The 24,609-nt window shown below is 36.8% G+C and overlaps 1 protein-coding gene and 1 non-coding gene across 2 annotated transcripts in view; one reads left to right on the forward strand and one right to left on the reverse strand.

Moving 5' to 3' along the window:
* T48 (FU domain-containing protein T48) overlaps positions 1 to 24,609 on the forward strand; it is a 98,159-nt gene that overhangs the window by 40,513 nt on the left and 33,037 nt on the right. The gene's annotated exons all lie outside the window — the stretch shown is intronic.
* Positions 6,515 to 6,588, reverse strand: TRNAQ-UUG (transfer RNA glutamine (anticodon UUG)). Its single transcript has one exon. It is a non-coding gene; the product is annotated as a tRNA-Gln (tRNA).

Genomic DNA, 24,609 nt, shown 5'->3' on the forward strand with positions numbered 1-24,609 from the left:
ATCTAAACTTGTTCTTTTCTCCCCCACCATTTCTAACACTTTCTCATTCATTTTTTGATCGAACCAGCTAGTTTTTTCCATTCTTCTCAACACCCGCATTTTGTAACCTTCCAGTCGTTTTTCATAATTTTTGCGTAATGTCCATGTTTCTGATCTATACAGTACAATACAAAGATTTTGTGTGTCCTTTTTCAACTCTTTCTTCAAGATCCCACAAAATAGACTTTACTTCCTGCTAGACTTCTTTCGCCATTCCTATCCTTCCTTTTATTTCACGTTCACATTTCATATCATCACTAATAATACTAAGGCAACTGTAATTGCAATTACAAGTGTACGGCACGCTCTTTAGCAAATAGTGTCCCAGTACAACTCCCCCCTCCCCCACCGTTACATTTTGATCTTGTTTCTCCTATCCAGATAAAATTTCCTGGAAGAAAGCCTGCTCTAAAATGTAACATGAAAGTGATAACTTGTCTCCAAAAATGCATCTTTTTCCATTGAAAAATCTCTCTATCCCATCATGAAAATCTTGTTTTATCTCGTCTCGTGTGCAGTTCTGCCGAACCGAACCACTAGATACTTTTTTTTTTTTTTTGTCTGAGAACAAATGCATTCTAAAATTATTTAAGATCTAGATTTTATGTACGATTTTTTTTTTCGCTGGGAGTTCTTACTTAGTATCTTAAGTGTTTTCTGAGCATTAAAACATAATTTATAAAGATTGCGTGAGAGTGTGTTCTGTTAATTAAATCCCATTAATTATCGTCGTGAATCATGAGCTCAGGCTCATAAGAATTGACAACGAAAAAGAAATTAACACTATTGCTATATATTTTTACATGAAGAAGTTCATGTGCGTAAAATGTACTCTTATCTAGTGAAAATGACTATAGAACATTGTCACTTTCCATATTCTATATCTGCTGTACTAGACTACATGTACGTATATTCTGCGTTCGTATTTCATCTCGAAACAAAAATGTCATTTCAGGTATTATGGTGTGGGTGTGGATATAACATGCACAACAGGAAAGGACAATAATTGTGTACTCAAAGTGATCGCGAGGAGTCGTGAAGCTTGATCTGGATCTTCTACAAATTCAGCAGCCAATAGAACGCGAGGGTATGTCCCGTTCGTCAGCCCCGATCCATGAAATTTTGCCAGTATTGTCTCTCGCGCTAAACGGAGAACATCTGACGATACAATGTTATCATATTATCGAAAAGTTTCGTTTTGTTGTCTTTATTCTATATTTTTGCTATTATTGTTATCGTTTAATTGGAATAATTGTTAGTGTTTGTGTTTTACACTTCTTTCGGTTATTTTATTATTATTATTATTATTATTATTTGTCACTCGTTCGCCACATCTAAGTTTGGCAACATTGTTGGTCCACTTGCTTTGTTTTACGTTTCCTCAAGTATGCGTACAAAAAGTAGCTCCACGAATCTTTCCGAATTCTTCCGATGCATCGAATGTGAGGCAAAACAATTCTATGATTGGTGTAGGACTCAGGATTCACGAGTCGTCGCGGTATCTCTTAATTTACCACAAGGTTGTGTGTTCAATACATGGAAGAGACAACCCGATCTACAGTATGTTTACCATGGTTTTTCTATGATGGCTAAATATCAGAGCATGCTGCATTTCATCAATTAACGATGCTGAATACTAGTGCCATCTTTTTTTCATTGAGAGCTCCTTCGTGGTTAAGCGGTTAGCATACGTACCTTTTGTGTGGAAGACCCGGGTTCATTTCCCGGCGGGAGTTGATGTGGTTCGGATTCCACGTTAATCAGTAGGTCCAAGTCTCATGTAGCTTCGCTGCTGAACGTGACGTTAAAATCAAAATTCAACTTTTTCCATTTTGATCTATATGACGAATTCATTTTCTGTTTTCTTTTCAATGTACCGAGAGTTTAATAGTTTTGCTGATTTTGTTTTCTTGAAATCTATTTAAATTTTCATTACTTAGTGAAAATTAAACTTTGTTTTATATATAAGATTAAAATTTACTTTCTTGAACCTCGATAACCCGAATTCCTTGATAACTCTATTTTTCACATTTTCCTTGAACTCTCCGTAATACTCAATGTTAAAAATAACCTCTATAAGTCGAATGTTTAAAAATTACAACCTCGATAACTCGAATTTTAAGGATTTCATGATCATATTTAAAAAAAAAAAAAAAAAAACCCTCGGTACCCCTCAACTTTCGTATCTGCTACCCTCTACAAATCGAAGTTTACCTCTGTAATTTGAAATTCTTTTGATGTGATCTCAACAACTCGAAGTTATAGCTCTATGCTTTTACATAATTGTCATTGTTGCTAATGTGTATTGTAATTGTAATTCTTATTCATGTCTAGTAGCCCTATATTATTTTACCAGTCATCTTATTAAATTTAAGAAACTTTCACAACTTCGAGTTCTAGGGGTAAAATGAATAAAAATTCGAATTATAGAGGTTGTATATACAGGGTGGTCCAAAAGTAGGTATACACTCCTGCATTGATCCAGTTTATGGGTTTATTTGCTTCCGAGCTGAAGATATAAGTAAAAACACATTAAGAACAAATAACAAAAAAAAACTAAGTCTACCTGATGGATAACAATAAAAAATGATATAAAATACAATGAGCTGATCAGTACGGTATACCTACTTTTGGCCCACCCTGTATAGTCACTTTTCATGAGAAAACGCGGAATCTCGAATTTTTGTTGTGGCTACCTTGATCTCGCATTTTTATCTATTCTCTTCAGCTTCGAGTTATCGTTGCCCCACTGTATTACATTTAAAAACAAAGCAAATTCCTTTTGAAAAAACAAAAGATAAAGTTGAACTAGAATTGAAGACGAAATAAGTATTGTTAATATTCCAGCTTATTTCGAAAAGAAAAGAAAAATAATTCGTCATCTAAATTAAATGGTCTAAAGCATTAATTCCCAACCTTTCTTGATTGACGACACACTTACATGATTTTTATAAATATTATACGTCCCATTATTATAGCCTTTAGGCTAAGGAGATGGATCAGTAAAGTGAATGGTTGCGAATTTTTGTGCTCTCACCGGGAAACGAACCTGAGACCACGTGTACCAAAGGTACTCACACTAACCATTAGACCAGCGGGGAGGGCTAATGTGAATTATAATCGTGTAAGGACTAATAAAGTTGTATTGCAGTATAAAGTACTGATTCTATGCAATATTGAGCGATGTTGCTGCCGCTTGAGTCTTTGATTAGTACATAGTTTTTAACTTTTAAAATTTAGCATCACACCCTATGCGGTGTCATACACTACTGTGTCACGACACACAGGTTGGGAATCACTGAGCTAAAGAACGAAGTTGGCATAGGTACTCAGTACGGTTAAGTTTCAGTTACAGTAAATTATAATTAAATTTTGTTTCTGTTCTTCTGAGGACAAAATGGAAGGAACAAAGTTTCGTTCAAGCACCAAATTATCCACTAGTAACACGCTTCGAAGGAACAAGCTGCCATCATTTATTCTATTATAGATTTTCACTTGCAAAGAACTTGTATTTTTATATTACTTTGCCCTATTTCTCTTCCATTTGTAATGGAAGATGGAAGAACTTCAATGACCATCAAGGGATGTGGAGCGGAACTGTTTCTCTCTCTCTCTCTCTCTCTCTCTCTCTCTCTCTCTCTCTCCCTCTCTCCCTCCCCCTTTTCAAGTGAACAGTTTAATTTCTAAACGATGTGGCTGATAAAGTGAAGGAGGCCTTATCAGCAGCTAAATAGGAAAGGGATTAATTGGCTGCCAATCAAAAAAAAAAAAAAAAAAAAAAAAATAAGATGTTTATCTTTTTCAGCACAGATTCACTACAAATTTTATACACTGCAGCTGGTATATTCCACTACACAAATCCTTAATTAAGCTACATACGTATATGATTGTGACTATTAAATCAAAATACATTGAAATCCATAAACAAAGCAATTGTGTTAATGGCGTGACTTTGATTTTTATTTAACTCCCTGCAAGAAGTACTACAAGATTTTAGGTGATATATACAACTAACTATGTTCTTGTGCAACTCCCGTATCAAATAAATTCAGAGGCGCCACTGTATTAATACTTAGGTTAAGCCCAATTAGAGGAAGAAAATTGCAAATCTACAGCAGTTGTTTGCAACCACCGATTCGCGAAATTATTTTGCCGGATCCGTATTATCGGGTAGTCATCTTTGGCCTATGATAGAGATGTAAAAACTCGGGGAAAGAAAACGGCTTTATTGAAAAAAGGGGGAGGGGGAACGAACTGGATACGAAGAGACAAGAAGTGACCTAGGAAACCTTGTAACAAAGTGTGTGACAAAATGAAGAATCACTGCAGAGTAAGTGGAAAATAACAGATCAGTCTTAGTCACTACTTTCCTCATATTCTTGTCGCGTGTTTCTCAAAGTGTGGGTCGCGACCTATTGGTGGGTCGTGAGAAGTTTTTCCTTTTAATTGTGAAAATTTTATTTTGATGCAGAAACATACGTTGTGAATTCCTATTCAGAAAATGAAAATTGGAATCGTCTATTAATGAGGTGAAGATTAAGGGATTACTCACAAGTAAACCTTACGTTTGGGTGAATCGAGTTGCTGACTGAGACACATATGAGAAAGTAGTACTAAATGTGGTCAGTATTTCAGTGAAATTGTAGGTGCGAAGCTCCAGGGGTTTAGGAGATACAGCTACCAGAACATCACATGGAAGTACAGAATAGTCTTCATACAGTTGGAGGTAAAAGCCCTGTAAGACCTCTTGTAACGACAAAAGGTGAATAACAAATATATGGGTACATATTAGGACTAGAGGGAAGTCACATAGTAACGGTATACCTGACGGCGGCCATCTTGAAATCCGCCATTTTGAATTAAGGTTAAGTTTTTAAAATAGGAATAGGGTCATGTGATACATGATTTAAGGCGCTAATTTAACCAGAAGAACAATGGTGACGTTAATTTTTATTTACGCGCAATTGGTAAAAAGTTACAGGGAAATTAAATGTTGTTGCAGCATATGTATTAGTCCCTTACCTCACCTTGCAAATTTTGTGTTAATGATGATAATTAAATAAAAAGCAGATGGATAAATATTAGGTCTATGGTAAGAGTTGACTTGGTGGCGGCCATGTTCAAATCCGCCATTTTGAATCAGACAAAAGTTTTAAACAAAACGCATAACAGTGACACCTTATTAATAGCAAATTTTACCATAAATCCAACGGTATAACCATTTTTGCTTTATCATTAACCAGCACAAAATTAAATGGGAATAGAGTGATGCAATAGATGACTTGGGCTAGAAGTTAATCAGAAATACAATGGTGACGTAACAAATGCTGGTTAATGATAAAGCAAAAATGGTTATACCGTTGGATTTATGGTAAAATTTGCTATTAATAAGGTGTCACTGTTATGCGTTTTGTTTAAAACTTTTGTCTGATTCAAAATGGCTGATTTGAACATGGCCGCCACCAAGGCAACTCTTACCATAGACCTAATATTTATCCATCTGCTTTTTATTTAATTATTATCATTAACACAAAATTTACAAGGTGGGGTAAAGGACTAATACATATGCTGCAACAATATTTAATTTTCCTGTAACTTTTTACCAATTGCGCGTAAATAAAAATTAATGTCACCATTGTTCTTCTGGTTAAATTTGCGCCTTAAATCATGTATCACATGACCCTATCCCTATTTTAAAAACTTAACCTTAATTCAAAATGGCGGATTTCAAGATGGCCGCTGTCAGGTATACCGTTACTATATGACTTCCCCCTAGTCCTAATATGTACCCATATATTTGTTATTCACCTTTCGTCGTTACAAGAGGTCTTACAGAGCTTTTACCTCCAACTGTATGAAGACTATTCTGTACTTCCATGTGATGTTCTGGTAGCTGTATCTCCTAAACCCCTGGAGCTTCGCACCTACAACTTCACTGAAATACTGACCACATTTAGTACTACTTTATCATATGTGTCTCAGTCAGCAACTCGATTCACCCAAACGTAAGGTTTACTTGTCAGAGCCCTGCCCTGTTATACAGTCAGTAGAGATGCTGGGTTAGGATAGAGAGTGGGTGAGTCGAAATCTGTCACGGGGTAGGGCATTCGTCGGGAGTAGTCAGCTCTGTGTTAATCTTTTATGGAAACACTTTAGCCCTTTTTGAGCATGTGTACAGTTTCATGTGATACAGGTACTGAGAAAGAAATTTATATTACACTTGCTCGATTGTCACCAACTGATATTCTCTTACCGACACTATATTCATAAATTTACATTACAATTTAGTTTGAAAATCAGATATTTACGATAGACATAAAAGAAACCAACTAAATTTTGATAAGTATCGAATAGGTTTAGGAATTAGAGTTCAGGGACCTATAAGATAGGTACCACCCCGGCATTTGCTTGGTGTGAATGAGAAAAACCTCATTGAGGCTGGCCTAAAAAAGCGTTTCACACTTTTTCGACCGAGTGTCCCCACCGGGAATCGAACCCGGGACCGCTCGCACCAAAGGCGAGAGCGTTAGTGACTACGCTACGCGGGGCTACTTTAAGTATCGAGTTCTACTTTAACATTTGGGGTATTCACAACATTCCCAATAAATTACATGTTAATCACTCATACGAACTGTTATTGAATGAACTGGAATTAGAGATATAACTTACAAAATTTGCTTTGAAATACACCACCATTACGTAGAATGTCAATGTGTAGTTGAATAAAAGTAGGTGGGCCACAAAACACTGCTTGTTATTTAATGTGAGTCGCGGTGACAACAAGTTTGAGATACTTGTATTTGTTGCAAATAATAATAATAATAATAATAATGGATGAAAAAATCTCAAAATTCAATACTATATTGTGAGAGTAGTTTGTACTCCTAATACTAGAAGTCATCTATTGTCAGTTCTTCCCATCTTTGCAACTACTATAGGCGTTCCCGGTCACTGCTAGGGAAAATGAATGTATACAATCTGCTACCTGTTTTTTTTTTTTTTTTTTTTTTTCGTATAGAGTACATAAATACGAATAAAAACTTTCAACTGTAATAACTGCATCAGATTGGAAATTAACGACATACTTTTCTGCGCCATAGAATTTTTCGGAAACCACGCATCAGAATTTATACCCCCAAGCATATCATGTTGTTCAGCTCGATGTCCTTTATCGATTGACACATCTTATTTCTGGAAATTTTGTAATGAAACATAAATTAGATTTTAAAAACTAATCATAAGTTTGGAGTACATCTCGTTAACCGTGACCCGGGTTCCAGCAAGAGCTTACGTGGTTCAGATCCTACGTTACGCTGTAAGTCCACGATTCATTCAGCCCCAGTGCTGCAAGGGACGCTAAATCTAAATCCGACTAACCAATATCTCTTTCTTAATCCATCAAAAGCGTAAAGGTAAATGGCCAGGTTTTCAGCATAATATCCAAGCTGCAAGCATGTCAAATGTGATGGAGCAGAATGCTGCGCATATCATGGACCAAAAGAAAATGGAATGAAAAAGTACTACGGGAAGCTAATGAAGGACGACAGGGCCCTATCATGAAGATAATAGAAAAAAGAAGAAACAACATGCTTCGCCATCTTATTGGACACACCGATTGGATCATCGTGCTGATAAAGGAAAAGGCAGAAAGAAAACCAGGAAGAGGAAGACCAAGGATAGAATATCTATTTTATAGGTACAGTTACGAAGAAGACCTTATCGAAGTATAAAAAAGCTCTCCTAAGGGAGAGAAAAGTTTTAAAATTCCCATGTTACCCACCAATCTATGATTGGGGAGAGAAAGAAGAAGAAGAATCCATACTGTGTACTGTCGTGTTCTTTAGTGTCAGAATGAAAAGCTTAATTAGTGTCGGTATCAGTTCCATCTTAGTAGACAAAGACGTTATCGTACAGCATTTTTTTTTAAATTAGATTCTGAACTTTGCGTTTTCAGATTGCGTTTTTCTGAATTTTGTCTAAAACTTCGCATGAGAATTTACACTCGCTCATGTTATTTTGTTCAAGTGAGCGAGATCTATAGGTGCTTATATTGTAGAGTTCCGTGTGTATATATAGTGAACATTTCCGTGTTGTACGGTAGTAGCAACATGTAATCCTTTGGCATGTTGGTCGTAAGTAGAAGGCATCAATAGGTTAAATACCTCTTGGCGGTGGCAAAGCTGTTTCCAGATGGGAGAGCTGATGAAATCAGTTGTGTGTGAATGTGAATCGGTGCCAAACATCTCCTAGGCTGGGGAGGGTCAGGTTTTGCATATATGTGTGTGTTTGTTTTCTTGTTTATTTGTTTGTGTAATTTTAGCTTCTCGGCCGATGTCCGATCCAACTTTGTTTTTTTCGTCATTTCCAAGTAAATGCATTCACGGTGTTCTAAATTGCTTGATCGGTGTTTATATAAATATATATATTTGTCATCTGTTGGTGTTTCATCCTCCCAACTTTCTGTATAGATATGACGCTATATATTATATCATTGTCATTATCATCAGCATGCACTGTCAGGTTACTTGCAGTTTGAGAAGCTTCCTAGGCTTCTATCAAGCTGCTTACGTATGTTGCTCACGAGACAGGAACAGGAATAAATTCAGGGGGTAACCCGGGGGAATCTCCCCCGAAGAAAATTCATTCCCCCCCGGGAGAAGCTCCCAAAATTTCAGTCACAAAATGTAGAAATTACTTCACCCAATTATTTGCTTTTCTTTCCGTGCACGTGCAGACGAAATCCGATCTCTCAATATACATATAAGTGACGCAGACCCATTCTATATAAAATATTAAACAAGTAACATCTAAGATAGAATACCAAATAGTCAATAAAACCTGTGTTTCTTAACGCTATGAACGAGTTCGGCAGAACATGAAATTGTTAACTTTTGAAGAAAGGTTTGTATTTTAGTAGGTACTATACTCTTGCCCTATGTTTTCTTGCAAAAATACAGAAAAGAAACCCCTCCCCCCGAGGAGTTGGCATTTCTCCCGGATGAAAATGTCTGGATTCAACACTGGACAGGAAGTTTCTTGTCTAATCTGGAAAACGAGACGAGAAATGGCTTGTAAACTCGAGAAGAAACTAGAAACATGGCGATTCTGATCTCATTTTCTAGGGAAGGTGAAAAAAAATAGGATTAGGATTTTTTAAATGATTTTTTTTTTTTTTTTTTTTTACATTTCTGGGCTCTCGATATCTAAGGCCATTTAGCCCGTCACGTTTTGAGGGATGACGTCCCTCGGTGAGCACACTATCCGTGGAAAGAGAAGGAAGAAAGGATTGGGGAAGGAAAGAAGCGGCCTGGGACGTATAAGTTAGGTACCTCCCCGGCATTTGCCTGGTGTGAATGAGGGAAAACCCAGGAAAACCTCATTCAGGATAGCTGGCCTGAGAAAGCGTTCTTACACCTTTTCGACCGAGTGCCCCCACCGGGGTGAAAAAAATAATCTCAAGTTTCATGGGCAACATTAGTTCATCCAAGTCTTAAATGTAAAAGGCTCTTTTAGTGTTATATAATATAAACTATAAAGTGATTGCACAAATACAATGAAGAGCATTCATCAACGTTTAAAGATATGCAAGCCATTACTCAATATAGAGGGTTATGTACGTGATGTTTCATAAACTTCAGTAAAGAAACTAGCAACGTAACTTGAACTTAAATAAACTCTTATACCTTTGTTTTACAAAACTTTTAATCTGCTTTCCGTAGCATGGTTCACCAATGCACATCCAAATCGATAAATGCCTGCAGACGAAAAGCGATGTTGTCACAAGCAGCTTGACAGACCCATACTGGTATCTTGTGGGACTCTTTTGTGATACCTTCCCGTAGTTCGGCCAAATTGCGTATATGATGATGATACACTATGTCGTTTAAAACACCCTATAAGAAAAAGTCAGGTGGTTCAAATCGAGAGATCGAACTGGCAACTCCGCAGAATTCAAACGCACACAACGCATATCCTGTTCCAGAGACAGTCGTTCCGCCATTCTGTCTGGCATATACTAACGGATCTAAGTCCAATGACCGTTATCTCCAATCAGGCCACATATCTAAACTGTTTGCCCAGAATTACAAATACTACAGTCAGTCAAACACCATATACATAATTATGGGCCACCCTGTACATCAATAATAATTGATGTTTGAATGTTGCTATAGCATACCCATCGTGGACTTTTCGTAAGCAGAAGGTTTCTGATAGTTTTGAGAAGAAGTAAAGGAAAAATCAGAGCATAAATTTTGTACATACATAAATTTTTGAAAATGAGACTACAAAACCTTAGTTCTTGTCTGCTCTCGTTGACAATTCTACTGCTTACGGTCATTGAGTAAAATCTTCATCTTGAAGTAGCAGTGGGGGGAGCGATGGCTCAGTGGTGGAGCGATCACTTCCGGTGCTTGGGGCCCCTGGTACGATCCCAGCTCGTGCCGTGTGGACTTTCTGTTGAACAAACACCGTGCTCGTGGGTTTTCTCGGGGTTCTTCCGTTTCCTCCCACTTTCTTCTTTCCACTATTTCATTAATTTCTCATCTTCACCGTCTCCTGTAGCCTCACCGACATAATCGTGGAACGTAAAACTTTCAAAATGTCATTTATTTGAAGTAGCAGTGATCCGTTTAAATACAATTTATTAAATGTAGTCATTAAATGTTATTAAATGTCCTCTCCCTGTTTTACCTTTCACCGTTCTTTCATGTTCCTCAGAATACAAGCTGTTCTTAATGTCTTAAACCACTTTTCTTAAGTTTTTCACCACTTTCAATACCGTACTGTTTTTATATTCTGCTAGTCGTAGCAATTCCCTCGTTGATTTTTCGTTGGACGCAGTAATTTTTCTGTTTTTCTCCACACTTATTTCAAAAGCGTCTAGTCATTTTCTATCACTTTTATGTAATGTTCATGTTTCTACTTCGCAGTATACAACATTTTATATTAAACATTTGATGAGTCTTTTTATTTATTTATTTATTTATTTACAGACCCTCTTTTTTATTTGTTCCTAAATCAGTAGTGTAAGAATTAACTGATATATCGGCATTTTAAAGCGGTATCTTATAGCAGTTCGCTACACAAAATCTTAGAATTGCGATGCAAACGAAAAACTGGATCCCAAAATGCGATGCATTTGTGATTATAATTCGTTACAGAAGTATTTATTTTAAGAAGAAAATAGCATTGTGTTCCTTCATGATAGAAAAGTTCTCTTCTGATTTCATGTATTTGCGATAAATCTTTCCTCGAAAGCCCAATGTTTTTCTGTAGGTGATTGTTTGTACTCATCAGATAGTGTTAGCATTGAGACATCCTGGATAGTGTTAGCATATCCTGGTTCCGTGGCTTGTGGTATAAGTTTATTATTAATAATAATGAAGTTAGTTTTGTCAATCTTTGTAATGAAAAATAAATAGTTTATATACATGAAAACATAAACATTTTCCTAACTTTTATTAAAGAAATAGTTAGAATCAGACGAAATCTACATAATATCAAAGGGATCCGCTAAATCATCAAATTTAAGAACTGTAGTGTACTGCATTATCAATATGTCCAAAAATCCCCTTCCCCCATTTCGGACAGTGTATACATTGGAATTAAATTTCTGGGTTTATGTCCCACTGGGGCTAAGCAAGCTGATAACGATGATAATGAATGAAAATTTGTATTGAAGAAAGAAAGAAAGAAAGAATCCTGAGAAAACCCCCACACACAGTATTTATCCACCACAAAGCCCTTTTTCGGGAGCTGCGATCGAACCAGGGACCCCATGCACTAGAAACGAATGCACTACCATTGAACCATTGCGTCTGTCTACGAGAACCATCTTTTTAATTAATTAATTTATTTATTTGCCATCAACACAACAGGCATAAGCCCAATTATAGAGTTGGTGTATTACATAATACATTTACAATAGTTTTCTTAAACATAGAGTTCATATTGCAGATGTCAATTTCTTTGTGTTTCATACATATTTTGTTATAAGTAGAACACATTCTCCAAATTGGTGATTTCAATAATACGTTGGTCCTTGCTTTTTTGCAATAAAACAGACCAGAGTTATTAGCACGAGTTTTAAGTGTTGGGACATGAAAGTTTAATGTTGATATGAGATCTGTACAATTAAATTCGTTTTGTACTATTTTATGGAGAAAAATCAAATCTGTCACATTTCGCCTTTGTTCAAGTGTAGGGATACAGAAGTTGTCTATTAATGTTAGATAATTTTCATAATATGGATAGATTCCAGTTGTCTTGTACGTCAAGTATTTGATAAATTTAGATTGGACCTTTTCCAGTTGGTGTCTGTATTGCTGTTGTGATGGGTTCCAAATCACAGCAGCATATTCCAGTTTTGATCGCACATAGGCATAATACATTTTTGTTAGTGTAGTACTATTGTTAAATTCCTTTCCAATTCTAATTATGAACCCTAACATCTTGAAAGATTCGTTAACTATGTTCTCTATATGGTTATTAAATGTCAGTTTCGTATCAAATATAACTCCAAGATCTCTGACTGAATTTAATCTATTTAGTAAGATCTGATTCATTGAGTAATCAAACTCTATTTGACTTTTGTTTCTGGTAAACGATAAAATGTTACATTTGTTTATGTTTACATTAAGTTTGTTAAGAAAACACCAATTAGCAATATTTTCCATGTCACGTTGTAAATCTCTTGGAGTGTGAGATCTCAAAATATCATTGAATTTTAAAGGAAACGAAATTGAAGTAATGAGACTCCAACTGCAAGATGCGTGCTTTCAGAATAGGATACTGCTTGTCTGTGCAGCTTTTTAAGTTATGCAAAGTAATGTCTTTAAATTTCTGGAAAGCAAGGATTCAACACCTGCAGAGCAAGGAGACTAGACTAGAGCACTATGAAGCAAACGTGTGAACGAAAGTGGTACGGGAGTGTTCCAAACGTGTATGAATTAAATCTTTCCGTGATATGGGATTGGAAGATGTTCAGAAATTATAACTGGTAGAAGGAAGCTGCTGACGTAGTTTTCTTCTTCTTTTTCTTTCTTTCTTCTTCTTATATGTATTACTTTTTTATTATTATTATTAATAGTCACTTCTGGAATATGACCATCTGTCGATAATTAGACATCCAAACTACGCAAGAACCGAGTTGTGTATATCACGCAAATCTGATGAATGGAGATTTTCAGATGGCGTCGTTTCTCAGTTATGAGTGCACATGTGATTCTTATAAAGTTAAAAGATTAGAAATATAGTAAATTTATCCTCTTTGTGTGATAACAGAAAATACAAATGGTGATCCACGATTTCCTTTCCTTTTTTTTTTTTTTTTTTTCCTTGTCTTATAAATTTACATGTAGATAGGCTGGGTGTGAAAAGAAAATCTTCGATCGTTATTACGATCATCGCTGATCGAGTATCTATTTTAATCTATATTGATGGATGATAGGGCATGAAATGGTTGTCACATGCCAAAAAACAAATTGATTACTTCCCAGTGAAGTATTATATATATATAGAATATGTTTGTATGTATGTATGTATAAGGTGTTCTAAAAACGGCGCCCGCGGACAACAGAGCGCTATTCTTCAGGTGAAAATAAAGCGAAAATGCTATATAATGATATACTCTCCGGGGTCTCCTTCAGCTGCTATGGGGAATCAAAATATCACTATGTGACAACGTCGCAGATTAACTTGGAACCATTGCCATTGCTCTTTGAATTCATCGATCATCAGTTACATCGATTATTATAATAATATGTGGTGCGAGTGTCAACGTCTGTCGACTTTAGCTGCCATCTGGAAAGAATCGATGTGACTGTTAGATGGATTGGTAGATCATCTCTGAGGTTCTTTATCTGCGACGTTGACACAGTGCAATTCGCGCTCTCCGTTTTCGCTTTAACTTGCAGAATAATGCTCTGTAGTCTGTGGGTGTCACTTTTAGAACCTTCGATATATATAATGTATCATGGTCCGTAAATTTTTGGACAACCTGTATATTAGTTTATATTTATTTCCAAAAGACAATCGAAAATTCAGTTTTAAAAGTGTAATATTTCGTCAAAAGAGTAACATAGAAGAAGTAGTTTCCATAAAATTACATATAATATTTTATTATTGTTGTTGCATATTTTGTCTTTAGTATTAAGTTATGTGGGTTCAAAGGTGTGTATTTTGTAGTTCTTATAGGTTTTGTGCTATTTTCAAGGGAATTTAGATGTAGAGAATCTTCGCCAAGAAACTCTGAAAATTTAATTTTGTAATTTCTTCAAAATTTCATTCTGAAATCCGGCCATGATGTCTTCTTGGCACATCCCTTTGTTTAGGTGGAAATTATTTCTCATTGGAGCTCAAAGAAATCTCAGTTTCGTTTGAGGCTCATTCCAGTTTTTATCATTGATTCGGCTCCTTTTGATGTGTCGAGATTTTAGGTGCTATCCTTTTGTTGCGTCACCAAAGAGCGAATTAGCTCTCTTCTCCATGGTATTCTTTGCCTTTTACCTAAAACCGTGCTGGAAATAGGACATACAATTCAGTTCCTCGTTCAAAAACTGTGCAGAAAGTGAGAAAGTACTTCAGAATTTACTGAATTTAATGCGAATGGTGTTTTAGTGGTCGTCTACATCAAAAAAACAGAAAAATAAACACACTGCTGAACAAGATTGCACTTATTTAATATAAAAACACATTTACACGTGACGTTTCGATCTTCTAGCCAAGATCGAAACGTCACGTGTAAATGTGTTTTTATATTAAATAAGTGCAGTCTTGTTTAGCAGTGTGTTTATTTTTCTGATTTTATTCGCAAGACGTTGAATATGATTGTGTGTAAGTAGAATTGGGAATTTGAAGTGTGTGTTGAGCTATAAAAATATAAAATATACAGTAAAATCTGGAGAGATAGTCGAAGTGAAAAATACATGAGCAGTATTTCAACTTTCAGTAGAAAGTGAATTTACACGAATTTCAAGTATGATTTTTTTTTTTTTTTTTTTTTTTTGTTGGTGGTGCGACCGAGATAAGATACGACCGAATACTGAAGGATTTTTTTTCAATTTGGATTTATGTTTCTTTTACTTTGTTTTTCTTCCGTTGCGCAAAATTCTAGTTAGAAGTTGTTCTGGATTTCTTTTTCGGTAGAGCCATTACACACAAATTTCAGTTTCAGTAGTCATCATTGCCAACTCAACTGGGAGGTTGACATCCTGTGTCGGTGGTTTGTGGTTCGTAACCTTTCTCACGACGAGTTGCGGATAGCAGACTGCAGGCCTGGATGCCGAGCTTCGAGTTGTGATGGAAGATACTCTGGAATTATCTTCTGTGGGCTAAATTTGAGTTCCATTTTTCCAGAGACGAGTGGTCTGGTGAATGGATTAGTGATTATTGGTAGCATACCTGCACGGGGCCCAGTAGGTGTCGCGGCCAACAGTCAGTAATACATTTTCACAGTCCATAGTTCTAAGGAAAGTTAACATCATCACATTATACACAACAATTAATCTCACAATACATTTTTATTTATTTATTTTTATTGATATATATATATATATATATATATATATATATATATATATATATATATATATATATATATATATATATATATAGAGAGAGAGAGAGAGAGAGAGAGAGAGAGAGAGAGAGAGAGAATTTATTGGTTTTATTTGATGCTCGAAATCATGAAAAAAACAGCAACAGAGGTGGTCATATTCTTCAAGCCTTACTCAACGTTGTTTGACGTTATTGGGAACAGTAAGGAACCAACGCTCTCCTCTGGATACTATTACCGTAGACTAAAAGACTAATACCCAAGTGTGGATACTTTTACCATAGACTGAAGAACTAATGCCTACCTCTGGATACTAACAATAAAGTAAGGAATCAATGCCCAACTGTGGGTACTATAGAGTAAAGAGAAGAGATTAATAGTTATCTCTGTGAACTATAACCACAGAGTAAGGAAATAATGTCCACATTGGATAGATAACCATAGAGTAAGAATTCCCTAGATACTACAAAGGGTGTTCAGAAAGTTTTGCACAGTGGTCTCTAATTTTTTTTTTATTTGTTGCAGGAGGAGAATGAAATTTTTTGTGAACGTACTTGGAACATTTAGCTATAAGTTGGCATATAAAAGTATTTTCTTTTATTTACAGGTGAGTCATAATGGACCGTGAAGTAGATGTCAGGTTGCGACAACGGTCGGTGATGGAGTTCCTCTTCAAGACCGGCGATAACTCTGCCACATCGATTCACACGAAGTTGCTCCCTGTTTATGGGGAGGACACATTGGATCGCAGCAGTATCCAGCGGTGGTTGCAGAGGTTTAAAGAAGGTGATTTCTCTCTACTGGACAATCCACGATGCGGTAGACCATCGACGGTAGTGAGTGATGTGAATAAGGAGATCGTTAATCAAATCATTCAAGGACAAGCTCCACAACTAACAAGGGCCGTTATTGCTTGCCATTGGACAAGCTGCGACGTGCCATCAAGACCCACAGACCACAGCTTCAGGGTAAGCTCATCAGACTACACCATGACAATGCCAAACCCCATACAACCCTTGTCACGCAAGAGAAAATCACGAAAATGGGTTGGAAAATTGTTTCTCATCCTCCCTACAGTCCGGACTTGGCTCCGTATGATTTTTTCCTCTTTGGGCGTCTGAAGGCCCACCTGCCCGGTAAAACATTTGATAGTGAGAAAGACCTTATTTCCTGTGTTAAGCGATGGTGTAAAAAATCAATCCCCAGAATATTACCAAAGTGCATTTACATCATGGAAAGAACGTTGGACCAGATGCGTCACAGCTGATGGAGGCTACATTGAGTAGGCTCAGTGTATAGCTAAATGTTCCAAATATGTTCACAAAAAATTTCATTCTCCTCCTGCAACAAATAAAAAAAAAATAGAGACCACTGTGCAAAACTTTTTGAATACTCTTTATATGATATAACCATATATAAAATAAAAAGGAAATGATCTCCACGTACGAGGGATGATTGAAAAAAAAGTTACAAAGTTTATTATGGGTTATGTGTGAGACATAGCTGGAAGATCAACACACCTGGTGATAGAGGGCACTCAACAATAGTCTTCGATGTAATTACAGTTTTTGTTCAACTTCTTATCACAACGGTAGATAAAGTTTTCTATACCATTTGCGTAGGAATCCACGTCAAGTTCTCGTAGGCACCGTGAGGCAGTGGTTTTGACATAATCACATGTCAGATAATGATGGTCAACCATTTTTTGCTTTAGAACAGAGAAAAGGTGAAAGTTACTGGGGCTAGATCAGGGCTGTAGAAGGGGTGCTGTAGTCGTTCCAAGCGTAATGTCAGTGGTTGAAGTACTGGGTCTACCGCTGTGTCCAGGATTGTCGTTAACAATGTTGGTCCGCCTTTCTTTGAAGGCACGACACCACTTCCCTACATGTTGCTTTGAACTTTAGCCCTCTCCATACCCTGTATAATCTGCTATGGATGTTAGCAGGTGTAGTGTTTTTGGCCCACAGGAACTGCACCCACTGATCTCACTTCTACTCGTGATCAATTTTCCAGACGAGTCATCATTTTTAATGTCCGCTTCTCGGGTATACATGATCAGAAACCGAAGTCTTCAGACTTGAACCAAGACAGAGATGTTATTAATGTACAAATACATTTTCGTTAAGTTACAGCGAATAATATAGAAGTTTTATGCTTTGTAATTTTTTTTTCGATCGTCCCTCGTACAAACATAGAATAAGGAAGTAATGCCCACCTCTGTAAACTATAAAGTAAGGAAACAATATCCACCTCTGGATACTATTACAATTAATTTCTTAATTATTCGATTACACCCATAGCCCCGCACGGTTCAAATGCAGCAAGGCCAGAATATGCTTCCTTAATACTTGAAAGTCCCATGAAATTAAGTAAAAACAATTTTATCTTCCAATAGGACTTGCATTTCTTTGTCCTTAGTTAATGAACTAAAAGATGTAGGCGTTAGTCTTAATTTCTCTCTTTTTTTTTCTACACTTCCTCAATCTAAAAGTAACAGCTTTCAACTTTTTGACATTCGTAGTTGTACCAGGAAACACATCAGACAAATTAAAAAAAAAAAAAATCCTGCCATCTTGATGTTCTTTTTACGCTTGAAGACAATAAATGTCTTTGTTGTGTTGCTGGAGGACAGTATGTTGATGTTGTTTTGTTATGTAGGCGCTTTCAACTTACAAACGACTTGTTCTGATAGTTACGTCATAATATGAAAGCTCATCATTTCCTTAAGTTTTGTCTTCTTCTGAATGAATCTTCCTTTTTCTACATTTCTCTGTTGTCGCATCTGTTGAAATAGACGCTGACTACTGAATGAATATTAGTTCCAGTATGGAAAAAATGACCTTATATTTACGTAAAGCGTTGCGTTCAAGCTAATATGTAAATTTAGGACACGTTCTTTTACAAACCGGTGGTACGTCGGAGAGAATCAAGAGCAAGATAGTTTTAAGGTGAGTGTATATGATTGAGTATAGCCAATAGATGGCAACACCAGTGTATTTTTAGCTCTCCCTGCCGGACCAGTGGCTACCGCGTGTGCCTTTGGTGCACGTGGTCTCGGGTTCGATTCCTAGTGGGAGCAAAGCAAACACTTTCATAATCATTCAGTTTTAATAATCACCTGTCTCCTTTAGGCGAAAAGGCATAACCATTGGACGTTAAACTAAAATTTTCATTTCATCAGTGCAGTGGCGGATTTAGCCTAGGGTCCCCAATTTTTTGTCCCCAATTTTCTTTAAAAAGTCCCCAATTTTTTGAATGACAAAAATAATTTAAGGTATTATTTATATATATTTAAAAGTTTAATAGTAAACTCATGATATACCTATCATAGTATGCCCCCCCCCCAGTTATTTACCTTCTAGATCCATTGGATTAAATTCATGACATGGATATTCAAAGTTTGTCCAAAGCAGTGACTCTTCAGTTTCGACGTAATGGCTTATATGAAGTGGAAATATACTATTTTCAGGTGAGAGAAAACGAAGCAACTTAGTCTTGGTTGGTTAATTCGGAACTTTGCGCCTTTTTCCAGTCAGCGCCGAGACTATACGAGAGTGAGCCTACAGTCCAGGTGGAATCCGGGTCTTCCGCTCCGAAAGAGCTTTTGCTCAGCTTAGCAGATACCTATGGTAGGAGAAACTCACGTCTCGCAATTTGTTTTGTTTGTTTGTTGAAGTTTAGTACCCGGCTATTTGAGGCGATCGCAAAGCGTATTTATTGCTCATGCGTACTATTGGAATACGCTGACCATGTATTTAAATGTAGATGGCTAATCACAAACGCGAAAGCAATAAAAACGCGGAGAAAACGTCAGCTCGAGCGTATTTGGTGCGTTTTGGAACAATAGACCGCTTGCTCGTTTTAAAAGATTTCAAAAGGAAGGGAAAAAAAGGAAAGACGTATTGCCAGGCAAGGGGATTGTAGCAAGAAACAGCTGTTTGGAAGGTGGTTTGTGCAGAGTATTTGAACTCTGCTATTACACACCTGGACCTGGCAAAAAGACCCGGAAACCCTGACTGGCTCACAGTATGATTTACAACTCTGGTGAAAATAAAATTAATGAATTGCCACCTTGGCCGGTTCGCTACAGGGGGTAACGCATCAAAAACGCTTTCTCAAATAGCCTAACCCTAAAGTTAATTCATACATAGAATGCCGTGCTCATGCCATTCCTCTGGCAGACCGCGACCATTCACATTATGCCGTTCCCATGCTGTACCTCTACTCTGCTTTCTAAATAACTGCAATGAGGAAGACGTTGTTGTTGGTTCTGGCCAATTTCGTTTTGCTTCGAGTACTGCGACGAAAGCCAAGAGATCAAGACCGAGGTGGTTTATTTACAAAGCAGCACTGTCGGAACGTAGCAGGGGACAGCATAGGCGTAGCACGTCATGCGAGAGTTAAAAAGACAACCCAATGAATTTTCAGTCACACTGTTTGAAAAGAAACTTTGTGGACCATAGCACAGCACCTTATGTGTGGATTAGCTTTCAGATTGTAATCTTTTTTCGCCCAATGAAAAAGTTCTCGGCGGGCCAACATTGTAGTCACAAAGAGGAAGTCAAATCGGTTGTGCGTAGGTGGCTGTAGTCTCAAAGAATGGACTTCTATGTCCAGAATATTTTAAAACTTGAGTCATAATTGGATAAATTCGTTGAAAGATTTTGCATCTATGTTGAAAAGTAACTTTAATAAGCCTTCACTTTCTGTATATTTTTGATGTGTTACATAGGCTATTACACTTTCTTCTATTTAAACTGTTACACGTTATATATTGATTTTTCCTCGTATATTCAGCAAACAAAAGACGAACTGTAAGCCTCTAAATTTCCAGCTGTGTACATTTTTTTCTGATTTGCCTTGTGCACAGATCAGTGTTAAATATGATGCAATAACAAGTGTAAACCTTACAACTTGTGTTGATATGTAGTGGTCAAGTCCAACAACAACATTTGTTGAGTAATACTTGGAAAAGCGGCTGGTACTCATGCATGCATAATAATAATAATAAAAAGAAAGGCACATTCTTTCAGTGTCAAGAACGGAAGATTTTTAGTCTGTGGAAGAGCGTTTTGGGCATCGCCCACGGCTATGAAGTCCAATTGTGATGAACGGAGCGGAGCGGTAGGTTGTGGAGGACAATGACAGAGAAGCCCTTCGGCCCCCTGAGGCCAATCCCAGTCTTATGATGGCTTTGAGAAAAAGACTCGTGAATATTGAACACGTCTCCAGCATATAAATTGTATCTTCGAACTGAAGACAGCATCAAGTGAGTCACGTTTTTGCGCGCTTCACGACGACCGGATTCTTTTACGACAGATGATTGAGAAGGATGGATTCTTTATAGAATACGATGAGGGCCACAAGGGTGAATTGCTTTCTTCAATAGTGAGTGAATAAAGGTTTTTCCTGTTTCAAGGACTAAGCTTTTTAGTTGTGTAATTGGAAAATTGTATTGACGTCACTCTGACTCCATTATTAGTCATCCGGATATTGTCTAAAATCCGGTAAATACGAACAACATATAATGTGCTCCCCCATCAGTCATTACTTGGTTTCTATTTTCTGTTTTCTCATGTAAAGCACGTGAAAATTCAGGACATTTCAAAAGCAATAACCTCAGTAAGTTGAGTTTACATAGATAACTACCTATTAGGTAGACTTGCCAAAGTTCTGAAGCTCCAAACCGGGACATTGTTAATGTCAATATTTTATCAAAGATTCTCGTGATAAATTCACAAGACACATGCACGATGAAAATTTATAGTGCACTTTTTTTTCATGTAATATAAGATTTGTTCTTACGCGCCACTCAGACTTGAAATAAACTTACGCTACATAAAGATTAGTATGCTCAAATACAGTACTTGGTTTCTAGTATCAAAACGATAATAATAATGCAGAAATCATAGGTAGTAAAGTAAAGTGACCCGAAAGTGACGTCATATCCCGTAGTAGGGCTACGTTAAAACATGGTACAGTATGTATGAGAAAGATTTCACCTAGAAGGAAGTGATTTATCAGGAGTATGGCGAGGAAATGTATCGACAGTGTTTTTAACTCTATGGAGTTAGATTAAAAAAAAAAGAAAAACACACACACAGTAGTGGGAGGAAGTAATATTTTATCATGTTCCTAATCAGAGGTAAAAATGAGGGAGAACGCGGGAATGCCGTCCCCACACCTCGAAAAAATATGTACGGCGTCATTCCAGTTCCTAAAAATACAATGGGTAAAGATAGGCAGGGGGAACGGCGTGACGTCATGCCGCTACTGCGGTCCCCCCATCTTTTCAGATCCACTTTTACCCCTGTTCCTAATTTAATATATTCCTAATAGCATTTCGTAGTTATTCACCGGAAATGAATTGTATGTTTAAAACATCGCCCTTTGATGTAAACAGAATAATTAAATTGTCATTGTCCGCGAAGTATAAAATATATTGTTTGGAAAATATAAGAACAATTGATGTATAATATTGCACGTGTTTAGGTTAGTGTAGAAAATCGTTGTTTTCACAAGGTTGATGTTTCGACACGTGTAAAAACGGAAGTGTATAATATTTTTCAGTCGTTGGGATTGCTTTAGTCATAATTGGAAGTTCTCCAACGGCTTCACCCTCCTGGATATTTGGAAAAGATCTCCGTCAACTGGTCAACAGTAGTGTTGACTTGAGCACGAGCACATGATTTATTTGCGCAGTATTTGTTCAATAACGTAGAAATTTCATGAATTATATTTTGGCGTTTGCAAGAAATATATCGTATTTACCAGGTCTATTGCAAGTTGTATAAAGAATGCGATTTTTTTTTTTTAAATATTATACCGTAGGTAGTACTAGTCTCTACTTAATGATGATAGTGGTTTTTAAAAGCTGGGTTTTGTTTCTATTACACCCTTAATTTAACACATGGCGCATTTTGGTATTTATTGTGTTTGAACACAATTGTTCGTTGATAAAGTGGGATGTGTGAAATCTGAACTTTGAAATATAGAAATAGTTTATTGAATTGCACATTTGAAAAAAAAAACGTTTGTATCACATCTTGTAACTAGGTAACTGTTGAGTTGACTTCGAGTTTAACGTCCCGTTCAGCAGCGAGGCTATATGAGACGTGGACCTACTGATTAACGTGGAATCCGAACCACATGATCTCCCGCCGGGAATCGAACCCGGGCTTCCCACGCCAAAGGCGCGTACGCTAACTGCTTAGCCACGAAGGAGCTCTGTGATTTGTATTAGAATAACCAGGGTTCCAGAAAGGTGAGTATGAGCATGAGCAGGACATGTGTTTGTTAGGGGAAAATAAAGAATCACGGGGAGAGGGGAGAAAATTACTTTTTGTTACGAAAAAAAAAGATATCTTTCGTTTGTCAAGGAGGATGGAAATGGGTATTCATACATAGCATTATGGAAATACAGATAGATATGAAAAATATTAGCGTACTACCAACCGATTGGTGAACTTTATTTAAAAAAAAAAAAAAAAGTTTTAACATTAAAAACCGGAACTTAAAGAATGTTTGTTTTAATATTAGAAATATTAATATGTTTAATTTGTATAGTTCACAAAGGAAATCGGAATTCAGTTCGCAGACATAAAAAAATAGTGTTTCTACTCTTATACAAATATAAGTGATTTCATTGAGAGCTTAAAAAGTAATTGAAATCTTTCTACAGTTCAGAAAATGATCCTTGAGTTTAATTTGATTTCGTCGTTCGTATAACATATTACGGAGATTATTGAATGCATAGACAGTGTATTAACGTATCTGGACGAACTAATACCGAGAATCGAACCCGGTACTTCATGCTTCAGGGGCGTGTGTATTAGCCGTTAGAGTAGGAGAAAATACAATGATATGTGTTTTTTAATTACTGTACAGCTATTGTCCTCAAACAGTTACGGACAGCTGTTACCTTGATTGTTTACTATTAGAAATCAGCGTTACGTACAGACTGAGACGTTACTTAATGTATTTTTAAAGTATTTTAATAAAAGTTTTAAGATTGTATAATTTCTTTCGTCTTGGTCATTCCCTTATTGCACTCGCTGTTTTTTTGTAAAATGTTACGTCGGTGACATATAACTATGTAAAAGCAAGGTGATGAATTGTGCTGTTAGAAATTATAAACACTAGTAAACTTGTTTTCAGAAAGATTTTGTAGGCACTTTGCACCCAAAAGTAAGAAGCATAATTTTCCGTTCATTCCACGAAATGTATAATAAACAAACTAATACATATCAGAGTCCTGTATATGTTTTATTTCTTTCTGCTCGGATTTGTTTATCTTCTCATGCTTACTCATGAAGTGTGTTAACTGACAAAGGGAAGTACTGTGGAAGGAAGGCATTTATTAAGAGCCACGAACGTGTAATTCCTCTGCGAACGTACAAATTGTATTAAAAGTTGTTTTTCATCACTACGCAATTATAATGCAAAACTAGCGTCTGATGACCATCTAGCAAAGGTTTGTGCGCGTTTTCATCGCATTTGTCGGGGTTTAGGCAGATATTCACCGTCACTAACGCTGCTCGTACGGTCCCAGTGTCACAAGGGGCCTTCCCTTGAACCAGAATAGATGCAAAGCTAGCTTGAGTGACCAACTAGCATGACTGATCTATGTTTTCACACCGAATAGGAAACCGAACCCGGGACCGCCTGCTCCAAAATATCCCAGCCGAGAGGGCGTGGTTTCCGTCGAATTTTGACAAGAAAACTCTCCATTGTAAGGATAACATGCCTCTGCATAAGTAGAATGTTAAATGAAATGTAATCTTTCAGTTTAACGTCCCACGATTATGCCTGTTAGATTTAGACCTGGATAATTTAGGGAAATGAATTATGGAAGAATTACTGGAATGAAAATGTTGGAGGAAACGGGAGTACCCCGAGAAAACCCACGGACACATGTTGTCTACTACAAACTTAGTTGGCCGGGGCAATAGCGCCAACTTTCCAAAATTTATGTGGGTACATATGCGTGATGTATTACATGTTTTCAGGGGAGT

The sequence above is a fragment of the Thermobia domestica genome, chromosome 11 (assembly GCF_964235325.1).
Source record: "Thermobia domestica chromosome 11, izTheDome1.hap1.1, whole genome shotgun sequence".
Lineage (NCBI taxonomy): Eukaryota > Metazoa > Arthropoda > Insecta > Zygentoma > Lepismatidae > Thermobia > Thermobia domestica.